The sequence below is a fragment of the Mustelus asterias genome, chromosome 6, assembly GCF_964213995.1.
Source record: "Mustelus asterias chromosome 6, sMusAst1.hap1.1, whole genome shotgun sequence".
Taxonomy (NCBI): Eukaryota; Metazoa; Chordata; class Chondrichthyes; order Carcharhiniformes; family Triakidae; genus Mustelus; species Mustelus asterias.
This window is the reverse complement of record NC_135806.1, coordinates 94,046,906-94,058,528: the sequence shown is the minus strand read 5'-3', so window position 1 is coordinate 94,058,528 and position 11,623 is coordinate 94,046,906.

Below are 11,623 nucleotides of genomic sequence, written 5' to 3'. Positions count from 1 at the left end.
AGCATGAATCTTTTCTTGTGGTTGTACAACAGTTGCACACTCATAGAATGGAATTCCTTGTGGTTTATGAAAAGTCCTGGCTGATCTTGGGGTGCGTGGATTGTCAATTGCACGCAGTCAATGTCACCAGCCAGTCAGAGACAGAAACCTCAGCAACAGCTCATTCTGACTAATGTCATCACAGGCAGAATTCTGACAAACAACTTAGGGTGGCACGGTGGCACAGTGGTTAGCACTGCTGCCTCATAGTGCCAGGGACCCGGATTCAAATCCAGCCTCGGATTACTGTCTGTGTGGAGTTTGCACATTCTCCCTGTGTCTGTGGGTTTTCTCTGGTGCTCCGGTTTCCTCCCACACTCCAAAGACGTGCAGGTTAGGTCAGTTGGCCATGCTAAATTGCCCTGTAGTGTCAGGGGAATTAGCTGGGTAAATACGTGGGGTTACAGGGATAGGGCCTGGGTGGGATTGTTGTTGGTGCAGGCTTGATGGGCCGAATGGCCTCCTTCTGTGCTGTAGGGTTTCTATGATTCTATCCACTGATAGTAATAGTGGGGTGGTAATAATAGGGGACTTTAATTTTCCCAAAATTGACTGGGACAACCATAGTACGAGGGCTTGGATGGAGAGAAATTTGTTGAGTGTATTCAGCAGGAATTTCTCATTCAGTATGTGGATGGCCCGACTAGAGAGGGGGCAAAACTTGACCTCCTCTTGGGGAATAAGGAAGGGCAGGTGACAGATGTGCTAGTGAGGGATCACTTTGGGACCAGTGACCATAATTCCACTAGTTTAAGATAGCTATGGAGAATGATAGGTCTGGCCCAAAAGTTAAAATTCTAAATTGGGGCAAGGCCAATTTTGATGGTATTAGACAGGAACTTTCAAAAGTTGATTGGGGGAGTCTGTTGGCAGGCAAAGGGATGTCTGGTAAGTGGGAACCTTTCAAAAGTGTGTTAACCAGGGTTCAGAGTGAGCACATTACTTTTAGAGTGAAGGGCAAGGCTGGTAGAAGTAGGGAACCCTAGATGACTCAGGATAGTGAGGCCCTGGTCAAGGAGAAGAAGGAGGCATATGACATGCATAGGCAGCTGGGATCAAGTGGATCCCTTGAAGAGTATAGGGAGTGTAGGAGTAGGGTTAAGAGAGAAATCAGAAGGGCAAAAAGGGGACACGAGATTGCTTTGGCTGATAAGACAAAGGAGAATCCAAAGAGCTTCTACAAATACATAAAGGGCAAAAGAGTAACTAGGGAGAGAGTAGGGCCTCTTAAGGATCAACAAGGTCATCGATGTGCGGATCCACAAGAGATGGGTGAGATCCTAAATGAATATTTCTCATCAGTATTTATTGCAGAGAAAGGCATGGATGTTAGGGGACTTGGGGAAATAGCGATGTTTTGAGGAGTGTACATATTACAGAGAAGGAGGTGCTGGAAGTCTTATAATGCAGCATAGTATATAAATCCCCAGGACCTGATGAAGTGTATCCCAGGATGTTGTGGGAGTCTAGGGAGGAAATTGCGGGTCCCTTAGTAGTGATATTTGAATCGTCGACAGCCACACGTAAGGTGCCTGAAAATTGGAGGGTGGCAAATGTTGTGCCTTTGTTTAAGAAGGGCTGCAAGGAAAAGCCTGGGAACTACAGGCCGGCGAGCTTAATGTCTGTAGTGGTTAAGTTGTTAGAGAAGGTTTTCTGAGAGACAGGATCTACAGGCATTTAGAGAGGCAAGGACTGATTAGGGACTGGCAGCATGGCTTTGTGAGTGGAAAATCATGTCTCATGAATTTGATTGAGTTTTCTGAAGGGATAACCAAGAAGGTAGATGAGGGCAGTGCAATTGATGTTGTCTACATGGACCTTAGCAAGGCCTTTGACAAGATACCACATGGTAGGGGGGTTGTTGCATAAGGTTAAATCTCACGGGATCCAGGCTGAGGTAGCCAATTGGATACAAAATTGGCTTAATGACAGAAGACAGAGGGCGGTTGTGGAGGGTTGTTTATCAAACTGGAGGCTTGTGATCAGTGGTGTACCCCAGGGATAGGTGCTGGGTCCATTGTTATTTGTCACTTATATTAATGATTTGGATGAGAATTTAGGAGGCATGATTAGTTTGCAGCTGACACCAAGATTGGTGGCATAGTGGACAATGAAGAAGGTTATCTAGGATTGCAATGGGATCTTGATCAATTGGGCCAGTGGGCTAATGAATGGCAGATGGAGTTTCACTTAGATAAATGCGAGGTGATGCATTTTGATAGATCGAACCAGGGTAGGACTTGCTTAGTTAATGGTTGGGCGTTGGGGAGATTTATAGAACAAAGAGATCTAAGGGTACTGGTTCATAGCTCCTTGAAAGTGGAGGCACAGCTGCACAGGGTAGTGAAGAAGGCATTCAGCATGCTTGGTTTCTTTGGTCAGAACATTGAATACATGGTTGAGACATCCTGTTGAAGTTGTACAAGAAATTGGTAAGGCCATACTTGTAATCTGTATACAGTTCTGGTCACCCTTTATAGAAAGGATATTATTAAACTAGAAAGAGTGCAAAAAAGATTTACTAGGATGCTACCGGGACTTGATGGTTTGAGTTATAAGGAGAGGCTGGATAGACTGCTGCAAGTCAGAAGTAGGTGGGGAGTTGGACATTGGGGGGGTGGTGAGAGGGTCTGATATCAGGGGGGTGTGAATGTGTGCAGTTGGGATGGGCTTGGGGGCTGGTCAAATCGGGGAGTTGGGTCGAGGATGTAGTGTGGGGAATCCCAAGTGGGTAGGGAAGTTCCCTGCGCAGCACAATTGTCCAGGAGAAGCTAGTATTTCCGGACAATTGTTGGGTAAACTCTTACCTGGGAACAAGTGAAAGAGATTCCCCAGTGCATCTTTGAGGTACCCACAAAATCTGGGGAGCCGAGAAGTTTTGGGCCAAAATATTTTTGTTAATATTTACCTCCTACTCACACCTAACCCCCACCCACACACCTCCCCCCACCCCCCCCCCCCCCCCCCCCCCACCGCCCCGCCTCCCACTCACCCCTGGCACACACAAACACACACACATGCCTCTCTTTTAAAGTTCCAGTTCCCCACGTCTCTAAATCCTAAGTGGGCATTTAAACTCCAGGATAGGGTGCCTGTCCAAGGGCTATAGTTGGGGGTCTACTCCATTTTGAGTGCTGGTCCTCGGTAACAGTCCACAACCTGTGGTCTCCCTAACAACGGGCATTCAAAAGCAGTTTAAGTCGTGTGACAGTCAATTATTTTTGAATTATAGTCATTGTAATGTAGAAAATGCTGATAATGACCAGATAATGTGGTTTGGTGTTTGAGGGATAATATTGGCCAGGACACCAGGGATATCTCCCCTACTTCTGCTCTTTCAGGCTTCCGAGAGTTAAGTTATAAATTTACCTGATAAGTGTTAACCAAGTTTCATTGAGTGGGGTGATGGAAGGGAGCATGATTTCAGTGGGCAGTGAAAATAGTATTGGGTTCTGTAGTTCTTCAAAGATGGGTGACCACCAAGTAGATTAATGAATAAATGGTTTACTCGAGATAAGTAACGATTTACAGAAAGTGATATAAGGGCTACTGTACTTCACGACTCCAGACTCTTAATTGCAGGGAAAACCCGTGCTCAGTCTCAGGATTTGTACGTTCTGGCCCAATTGACTAAAAACAGGTCACATGACCCTCTGAGAACTTGGCCCTTAAAGCTACCACAGGTTCCAAACTACATGAGGGTGATTCTCCCATCCTGCTGCGCTGATTTTTGTAGTGCAGCGGGCTGGGAGAATCATGCGGGGGGCGATTTGCTGGGTCCCCATGAGTGTTTGCGCACTGCTAACATCCCCCAGCGCCGGATATCCATGCCAGAAATTGGCGGGGAGGTGGGACCAGCATTTAAATGATATTTTAAATATCATTTAAATGCTATTAGTGGGCCCAGGACTGAATTCTCTGGGTCTGCTAGCCTCTCCCACCCTTCCAGAGTGTTTCACTCCAGTGGGGATTACACTCTCCCCACTTTTGGGGAGCTGGCTGTCTGACCCCGCTGGAGTGAGGGGGGCAATTGGGGCACCCCAGAAGGTTGGGCGGCGTGGGGGTCGTGCCCCCTGGGCATAAGCACCCTGGCAGTGCCAGCCTGTGCCCTGGCATTGCCCTAGGGGCAAAGTGCCCATGCCCAGGGGCAGTGTCAAGGGGGCAGAGCATATGGAGGGGTGGGCCTAGGGGTAAACGGTGAGGGTGGGGGTCCTGCTGCCACTCTGCATTGGGATCAATGGGGGCAGGAGGGAGGCCAGCGATCGGGGCCGGCTGGCTGGAGGTGTCTGCCGGGGTGGGTTGGGGGGTGGGGGGGCTGTCTGCCTGCCATTGCGTTTGCACAGAGGCCCGCTGGGTTCAGCCTCCCAGGTGGGAATAGGCTCCGCCCCCTGAAATTTAATGATGTTTGCGCTGGTGGCCTCTGCATTGCACGGAGTGTGGGAGGTTCTAGTCTGAACTCCCTCTGAAAAAACCAGCATGAATTAATCCAGTTTCCCTGCAAATTCAATACTTAGAATTTTTTGGGGCGAATTCTGTCCCATGTATTCATGAGGCTTCCATCTGAGTTCTTTGGGTTCAATCAGTATTCCCAGCAAAAAGTTAAAATAGTCGTTTTGCATGACATTAATGGTGAAGCATACCACTGGAATTTTAGCTACGATTCTGACCAGCTAAAGCTCACCCTCAAGTTTCTGAGATTTGTGCCCCATCCCCCAACCATATTAGCATAAGAGTGACATTTTGTCTTTTTTTTTACAAAAATGGTTTATTAAGTCAAAGATAATTGCCAATCAAAACAACATTTTGGCCCCAATCTCTACAAAGCATGGAGAAAGCTTAGGCCAATCAAATTAGAAAATAATTCCTTTTCACACACTGAATTCTCAGCCACATCTGTGACTAGAATTTGTTTTGCAATCTGGATCACGAGTAAGGAAGTGTGAAAACAATTTTTACCTTGATCATAGGACATTGAATTGCTGGTGAATATTTTAACCTTATCCTTTGTCTGAGTTAGAGCATTTATTGAATTCAAATTTAACCATTGACCAAGGATTTGAGCCTGGAACCCCAGAATATTACTCTAGGTTTGTGGTTACCAGTTCAGTGACCTATACCACTAGACCACAGGAGGAAGCTAAGCTAGAGAGTTTACAGTGACAGAGTCATTGCAGAATAGTTCATCTTAATTATGAGAGTTATTTAGTTAACAACATGCAAGGACTATTCAGACCTGATCCTTAGCAGTTCTAAACAAGCACTTGATATGATGAGTGCTGATATGGAGCTCTTGTGTCACTATATATATTACATGCAACAACAACAACAAAATGTTTTTATGTAGCACCTATAACAATAAAACATCCCAATGTGCTTCACAGGAATATTTTGAAGCAAACTTTGACACCAAGCCTGATAGGGTAATACTGGGGCAGATGTCCAAAGCTTGGGCATAGAGATATGTTTTAAAAGGTGCCTTAAAAAAGGAAAGAAAGCTAAAGAAGGGTAGATGTTTAAGGAGGGAATCCCAGAGTTTTGCATTCAAGCAGCCAAAGGCATGATCACCAATGGGCGATCGATTAAAATCAAGGATGTTGAAGAAGCCAGAATTAGATAAGCGCAGATATCTTAGAAGGCTCATGGGCTGGAGGAGATTACAGATATAGGAAAGGGTGAAGCTGTGGAGAGACTTGAAAACAAAGATGAGAAATTTAACATCAAGATTTTGCTTGCCCAGGAGCCAATGTAGGTCCATGGGCACAGGGGTAATAGAGGAACGGGACTTGCTATGAGCTAAGGCACTGGCAGACAAGCTTTGGATGAACTAATTTATAGAAGGTAGAAAAAAGAGGCTAGCTCGGAATGCATCAAGTCTGGGGGTAACAAAGGCATAGAAGAGAGAGGGGCCATGTTTTTGAGGAAGAGAAGGTGTGACAGGCTAATAGGCTGGAGGAAATAGATGTTCGGAGGGAGGATGTCCTGGCAGTTTTGAATAAACTGAAGGTCGATAAGTCCCCTGGGCCTGATGAAATGTATCCTAGGATTCTTTGGGAGGCAAGGGATGAGATTGCAGAGCCTTTGGCTTTGATCTTTGGGTCCTCGCTGTCCACGGGGATGGTGCCAGAGGACTGGAGAATGGCGAATGTTGTTCCTCTGTTTAAGAAAGGGAATAGAAATGACCCTGGTAATTATAGACCGGTTAGTCTTACTTCGGTGGTTGGTAAATTGATGGAAAAGGTCCTTAGAGATGGGATTTACGACCATTTAGAAAGATGCGGATTAATCCGGGATAGTCAGCATGGATTCGTGAAGGGCAAGTCGTGCCTCACAAATTTGATAGAATTTTTTGAGGAGGTAACTAAGTGTGTTGATGAAGGTAGGGCAGTTGATGTCATATACATGGATTTTAGTAAGGCGTTTGATAAGGTCCCCCATGGTCGGCTTGTGATGAAAGTGAGGAGGTGTGGGATAGAGGGAAAGTTGGCCGATTGGATAGGTAACTGGCTGTCTGATTGAAGACAGAGGGTGGTGGTGGATGGAAAATTTTCGGATTGGAGGCAGGTTGCTAGCGGAGTGCCGCAGGGATCAGTGCTTGGTCCTCTGCTCTTTGTGATTTTTATTAATGACTTAGAGGAGGGGGCTGAAGGGTGGATCAGTAAATTTGCTGATGACACCAAGATTGGTGGAGTAGTGGATGAGGTGGAGGGCTGTTGTAGGCTGCAAAGAGACATAGATAGGATGCAAAGCTGGGCTGAAAAATGGCAAATGGAGTTTAACCCTGATAAATGTGAGGTGATGCATTTTGGTAGGACTAATTTAAATGTGGATTACAGGGTCAAAGGTAGGGTTCTGAAGACTGTGGAGGAACAGAGAGATCTTGGGGTTCATATCCACAGATCTCTAAAGGTTGCCACTCAAATGGATAGAGCTGTGAAGAAGGCCTATAGTGTGTTAGCTTTTATTAACAGGGGTTGGAGTTTAAGAGCCGTGGGGTTATGCTGCAACTGTACAGGACCTTGGTGAGACCACATTTGGAGTATTGTGTGCAGTTCTGGTCACCTCACTATAGGAAGGATGTGGAAGCGCTGGAAAGAGTGCAGAGGAGATTTACCAGGATGCTGCCTGGTTTGGAGGGTAGGTCTTATGAGGAAAGGTTGCGGGAGCTAGGGCTGTTCTCTCTGGAGCGGAGGAGGCTGAGGGGAGACTTAATAGAGGTTTATAAAATGATGAAGGGGATAGATAGAGTGAACGTTCAAAGACTATTTCCTCGGGTGGATGGAGCTATTACAAGGGGGCATAACTATAGGGTTCGTGGTGGGAGATACAGGAAGGATATCAGAGGTAGGTTCTTTACGCAGAGAGTGGTTGGGGTGTGGAATGGACTGCCTGCAGTGATAGTGGAGTCAGACACTTTAGGAACATTTAAGCGGTTATTGGATAGGCACATGGAGCACACCAGGATGATAGGGAGTGGGATAGCTTGATCTTGGTTTCAGATAAAGCTCGGCACAACATTGTGGGCCGAAGGGCCTGTTCTGTGCTGTACTGTTCTATGTTCTATGTTCTAAGAGGCTTGCAGCACTGGAGGAACTGAGACAGAGTGGAATTGGCTGATGCTACAGAGATGGAAGTATGCTGTCATAGTGATGGCGTGGATATATGATCGAAGTTCATCTCGGGGTCAAATATATAGTTAGCCATGATTGCAGATGATTTGGTTCAGCTTCAGACAGTTACTAGGGAGAGGAATGGAGTAGGTGGTCAGGGGAAAAAGCTTGTAGCAATTTGTTAGGTCTGCATTTAATATTTTATAGTTTGCTGATATAAATTCCTCATCAGCTGTAATTCATTGGTATAAGGTCAAATCCTATGAGCGATTTCATGAACCTGGCCTCTCAGTGGAAAAATCTTACTTGAAGAGAGTGGCTGAGAGTGCTCTGAATTTGTTGAGTTTCTTCCATGTTGGGTGCTGGACACACAGATTACATAATCTCTATATTAATACCTGTGATTTTTTTTCTGTAATGAATGTCACACTCAATTACTCTGAAAATTATCTTTATATATAATAACCTTACTGCCACCATTCTGTGAAACAAGCCCAATTGGATACCTGTGGTCAAAGACTGAAAATGAACCATGGAGGCAGAATGAGGAGAATTTTACCTCCAGGTACAATCTGCAGGCTGTTCAGTGTGTTTCATTCTCTACAGAAAACCTGGAAATTTATGTGGTTGGAGTTTGGATGAAAGGAGAAACTAAAAGAGTCTGTAGTTTTAAAATGGATTTACTCTGCCAATGCAAATAAAAAAAAATGAATAGTCACTCCTTTCATTGCTATTCTTTAATTTTCTTTTCCCTTAAGGTCATGTAAGGTCACATGTCTGACAGGAGTAAAGAGACAAGTGGAAGCAGACAAAAAGCAGGAATAAGGAAGTTAATAAAAGTTCCATTCATGATGAAAAAATGTGACATTTCTTAGGTGCCCATAAGAGAAACTGTCAGTTTCTTAAAGTTTCAAAACTGACTGGGCCAGAAGTTGTTCTATGTAACACTGCATGTATTAACTCTATGGGAGGACTTTGTCCCACTCCATATGTAATCCCCGTGACACTGGCCATTTCCTGTGCAACTCTCACTACCTTCTCCAAGAAGAAGGGCATATGCCAGTGCATCTTCTGGAACTGATTCAGCGCCACCCTGACAACACACGCACACCAACCAGCTTCTGTGACATTCTGCAGTTGTAATTGGGTGAAAAATCACCAAAGCCAGCATAGAACATAGAAAAGCTACAGCACAAACAGGCCCTTCGGCCCACAAGTTGCACCGAACATCTCCCTACCTACTAGGCTTACCTATAACCCTCCATCTTACTAACTTCCATGAACTTATCCAAAGTCTCTTAAAAGACCCTATCGAATCCGCCTCCACCACCACTACTGGCAGCCGATTCCACGCACCCACCACCCTCTGAGTGAACAACTTACCCCTAACATCTCCTCTGTACCTACTCCCCAGTACCCTAAACCTATGACCCCTTGTGGCAACCATTTCAGCCCTGGGTAAAAGCCTCTGAGAATCCACTCTATCAATACCTCTCAACATCTTATACACCTCTATCAGGTCACCTCTCATCCTTCGCTCCTCCAAGGAGAAAAGACCTAGCTCTCTCAACCAATCCTCATAAGGCATGCCACCTAATCCAGGCAACATCCTTGTAAATCTCCTCTGCACCCTTTCTATGGCTTCCACATCCTTTCTATAATGAGGCGACCAGAACAGGGCACAGTACTCCAGGTGGGGTCTGACCAGGGTCCTATACAGCTGCAGCATTATCTCCCGATTTCTAAACTCAATTCCTCTATTGATGAAGGCCAGTATTCCATACACCTCCTTAACCACAGCCTCTACCTGCGACGCTGCTTTGAGCGTCCTATGAACCCGGACCCCAAGATCCTTCTGATCTTCCACACTGCCAAGCGTCTTACCCTTAATATTATATTCTTTCAACCTATTCGACCTGCCAAAATGAACCACCACACACTTATCTGGGTTGAAGTCCATCTGCCACTTCTCCGCCCAGTCTTGCATCTTATCTATGTCTCGTTGCAACTGCTGACATCCCTCTACACTATCCACAACACCACCAACCTTTGTGTCATCAGCAAACTTGCCAACCCATCCTTCCACTTCCTCATCCAGGTCATTTATAAAAATCACAAAGAGCAAGGGTCCCAGAACAGATCCCTGGGGCACTCCACTGGTGACCGACCTCCATGCTGAAAAAGACCCATCTACAACCACTCTTTGCCTTCTGTGGGCAAGCCAGTTCTGAATCCACAAGGCAATGTCCCCTTGTATCCCATGCCCCTTCACTTTCTCAATAAGCCTTGCATGGGGCACCTTATCAAACGCCTTGCTGAAATCCATATAAACTATATCTACCGCTCTTCCCTCGTCTATATGTCTAGTTACATCTTCAAAAAATTCAATTAGGCTCATAAGGCATGATCTGCCTTGGACAAAGCCGTGCTGGCTATTTCTGATCATATTATTCCTCTCCAGATGTTCATAAATCCTGCCTCTCAGGATCTTCTCCATCAACTTACCAACCACTGAGGTTAGACTCACTGGTCTATAATTTCCCGGGCTAACTCTTCTCCCTTTCTTGAATAACGGAACCACATCCGCAATCCTCCGGAGCCTCTCCCGTCTCCATTGATGACAGCACGGTAGGGCGGCACGGTAGCACAGTGGTTAGCACTGCTGCTTCACAGCTCCAGCGACCTGGGTTCGAATCCCGGCTTGGGTCACTGTCTGTGTGGAGTTTGCACATTCTCCTCATGTCTGCGTGGGTTTCTTCCGGGTGCTCCAGTTTCCTCCCACAGTCCAAAGATGTGCGGGTTAGGTTGATTGGCCATGCTAAAATTGCCCCTTAGTGTCCTGAGATGCGTAGGTTACAGGGATTAGCGGGTAAACGTGTAGGGATATGGGGGTAGGGCCTGGATGGGATTGTGGTCGGTGCAGACTCGATGGGCCAGATGGCCTCTTTCTGCACTGTAGGGTTTCTATGATTCTTTGATTCTATGATGCAAAGATCATCGCCAGAGGCTCAGCAATCTCTTCCCTCGCCTCCCACAGTAACCTGGAGTACATCCCATCCGGTCCCGGCGATTTATCTAACTTGATGCTTTTCAAAAGCTCCAACACATCTTCTTTCCTAATGTCCACATGCTCAATCTTCTCAGTCCACTGCAAGTCTGCACTGCAGCTACCAAGATCCTTTTCCACTGTGAATACTGATGTAAAGTATTCATTGAGTACCTCTGCTATTTCTACCGGTTCTACACAGACTTTCCCACCGTCACATTTGATAGGTCCTACTCCTTCACATCTTATCTCCTTGCTCTTAACATACTTGTAGAATGCCTTGGGGTTTTCCTTTATCCTGTCTGCCAAGGTCTTCTCATGACCCCTTCTTGCTCTTCTAATTTCCCTCTTAAGTTCCTTCCTACTCGTCGTATACACTTCTAGATTTCTAACATTACCATAAGACCATAAGACCATAAGACATAGGAGCGGAAGTAAGGCCATTCGGCCCATCGAGTCCACTCCACCATTCAATCATGGTTGATTTCAACTCCATTTACCCGCTCTCTCCCCATAGCCCTTAATTCCTCGAGAAATCAAGAATTTATCAATTTCTGTCTTGAAGACGCTCAACGTCTCGGCCTCCACAGCCCTCTGTGGCAATGAATTCCACAGACCCACCACTCTCTGGCTGAAGAAATTTCTCCTCATCTCTGTTCTAAAGTGACTCCCTTTTATTCTAAGGCTGTGCCCCCGCGTCCTAGTCTCCCCTGTTAATGGAAACAACTTCCCTACGTCCATCCTATCTAAGCCGTTCATTATCTTGTAAGTTTCTATCAGATCTCCCCTCAACCTCCTAAACTCCAATGAATATAATCCCACGATCCTCAGACGTTCATCGTATGTCAGGCCTACCATTCCTGGGATCATCCGTGTGAATCTCCGCTGGACCCGCTCCAGTGCCAGTATGTCCTTCCTGAGGTGTGGGGCC